Below are 3230 nucleotides of genomic sequence, written 5' to 3'. Positions count from 1 at the left end.
AACACTGGCATTTATCCAACAATGTGAAAAACTGCCCAGGTATGTCCTGTGCACAAAAAAGCAAGACAACTCCAATCCATCCGATCACCACCCCATCAGTCTGCTCTCAATCATAAGCAAAGTGATGGAAGGGGTCATTGACAGTGCTATCAAGTGGCACTTACCAATAACCTGCTTACCAATGCCCAGTTTGGGTTCCACCAGAACCACTCGGCTCCAGACTTCATTATAGCATTGGTCCAAACATGGACAAAAGAGCTGAATTACAGAGGTGAGGTGAAAGTGACTGCCTTTGACATCAAGGTAGCATGTGACTGAGTGTGGCATCAAAGAGCCCTAGTAAAACTGAAGTCAATGGGAATCAGGGGGACAACTCTCCACGGGCTGGTGTCATATCTAGCATAAAGGAAGATGATTGTGGTGGTTGGAGATTAATCATCATAGCCCCAGGCCAACGCTGTAGATGTTCTTCAGGGCAGTGTGCTAGGCCCAACCTGCTTCATCCCTTCATTATAAGGTCAGAAGTGGGGATATTCACTGATGACTGCACAATGTTCAGTGCCATTCGCAACTCCTCAGATACTGACGCAGTCCATGCCCGCATGTAGCAAGATCTGGATGACATTCAGGCTTGGGCTGATAAGTGGCAAGTAACATTTGCATCACACAAGTGCCTGGCAATGACTATCTCCAACAAGCGAGAGTCTAACCACCGGCCCTTGACGTCCAATGGCATTACCAGCATCATCATCCTGGGGGTCACCATTGATCAGAAGCTTAGCTGAACCAGCCACATAAATACTGTGGCAACAAGAGCAAGTCAGAAGCTGGGTATTCTGTGGTGAGTGTCTCATGTCTCGACTCCTGAAAGCCTTTCCACCATCTACAAGGCACAAGTTAGGAGTGTGATGGAATCATCTCCACTTGCCTGGATGAGTGCAGCTCCAACAACACTCAATAAGCTCGACACCATCCAGGACAAAGCAACCCACTTGATTGGCACCCCATCCACCACCTTAAACATTCACTCCCTCCACCAACGGCGCATCGTGGCTGCAGTGCATACCATCTACAAGATGCACTGCAGCAACTCGCCAAGGCTTCTTCGGCAGCATCTCCCTAACCCGTGACCTCTACCACCTAGAAGGACAAGGACAGCAGGCACATTGCAACACCATCATCTGCAAGTTCCTTTCCAAGTTACACACCATCCTGACTTGGAAGTATATCATCATTCCTTCATCGTAGCTGGGTCAAAACCCTGGAACTCCCTCCATAACAGCACTGTGGGAGTACCTTCACCACACAGACTGCAGTGGTTCAAGAAGGTGGCTCACCACCACCTTCTCAAGAGCAATGATGGATAATAAATGCTGGCCTTACCAGCGATGCCCACATGCCATGAACGAATTTAAAAAACGAGGCAGGCAGATATTGGAGTGGGGCTCAATTCATAAAACAGTAGGGAAGGGAGATATTGGGCCAAGAGGGGCACAATTGATAAAATAGTGGGGGCATGAGATAGAGGGGTTACGAACATATGAACAAGAATGGACAGGTAAAGTCAGTCTGCGTTAGAATTACCCCATTCACTCCTATGTTTCAAATGATTCAACTTGGCATGTATTGGTGATTCATGATATTTTATTTTATTCAGAGACTTTATGCATTACAGTATCTGAGCAGTAGTCTAACGAGGCACAATCGTGAGTTATATTACCCGGTATGCCCCGGGTAGAAGTTGCAATCTCCACGAGTCTACCCACATCAGCCCTGGCCTCTAGCCTCCCTCATCCGCCCGATGTGACGTGTGTGGGTCCTCTTCCAACCCGAATCCCTCTTCAGCTTGTCTGGTAGATCTTCCCAAGCTCTTGGCCGAATGCCTCTCGAATCTAAGTGTATGATAGACCCCTTCTTATACCTTTGCTCTCATTCAAACCAATGGAGTCCTCCTGAACCAATCACTGGCCTACACCTCAAACCCAAAATCCAATCATAAAGATGCCACGTCTGCAGCACATTGGCTTACGCAAGTTCGGTCTTATGACACCGTTACATCATCTGTTTTTGACCATAAAGACTCATATCTAGATAGTTATGGCAACACAAATGGAAGATGTCCCCATGTGTAGAGATATGGTGTCCTTGCGGTTTGCCTATGTTTATAATTCACTCCAGAGATCATAACATTCCAACACAGTGGCAGCTACATCTGACCTTGCTTTCCAAGCTAGCTGCACTCTATTAGACCATGGCAACTCTCTTTCTCACCCCATGCTTGCTGGTTACAGTTTACTTACAGACATTTAATTATAAGTAAAAGGGTTGCATGTCATGTGTAATTTCGGTTAGCATTGCATACAGTTGATGATTACAGACTTCTACTTTTAATTCTTACACATGATTATAAATGTATTACTGATGATTATAAGATATTAATAGTTATAAGATATCAAAACAAGTATTCTAAAAATCAACTAATCCATTATAATAATACAGAACCATTGCCTCCTATCTCAGTCCTGGAATTCCATTAATTCCTCTAACCTTGGGTCCCATGAATAGGCTGCTCTCTTGTTCGGCTCGGAATGCATCTTTAATTTGGCCAAGCTAGGTCCAGCGCTTTGGTTTCTTCCATTCTAAATCTAATCAGGTTTTCCCAGGGCATATTACACTGGTTTAAAAGCATGATTATTCAAGAATCGCCGTACCTTGCGTAACAGTTTCAAAATACAAACTTGAACCTATAACTAATATTTACTTCATTTAGTCCATGTTCATTAGTAGGGGGAATCTGAAATGGAGACTTCTCCAGATTCTCATATCTGGTCCATCCAGCCAGTCCCACACATTTGAGATACCTTTTGTATCAAAATATATACACTCCGAAACCATGAGAGTTCCTGGGAGAGGCGAAAAAACAGATAAAAATCTAGGACAATTTGGGGGGGGAAATCTGGGAAATTCCTCACCGATTCATCGAGTTGATCGAAATTAGTCCAGGAGATCACTCTGGCACTGAATTCCCCGAAGTACCTACCTTTAGTAAGAGGTGATGTCTGCCCTAACCAGAAACAGGTCTAACTCTCGCTTGAAGAAATTTAGTGAATCAACATCCATCGCACGAGATGGCAGCCTGTTCCAGAGGTTCACTATTTAGGAAAAGAACCATCTCCTGCCGTCTATCCTTGGTCAGGCCCTTATACAACTTAAAAATTGTGACCCCTGGT

Source organism: Pristiophorus japonicus, chromosome 2 (assembly GCF_044704955.1).
Source record: "Pristiophorus japonicus isolate sPriJap1 chromosome 2, sPriJap1.hap1, whole genome shotgun sequence".
NCBI lineage: Eukaryota > Metazoa > Chordata > Chondrichthyes > Pristiophoridae > Pristiophorus > Pristiophorus japonicus.
The sequence above is the reverse complement of the archived record's forward strand: the minus strand, read 5'-3'. Positions refer to the sequence as shown.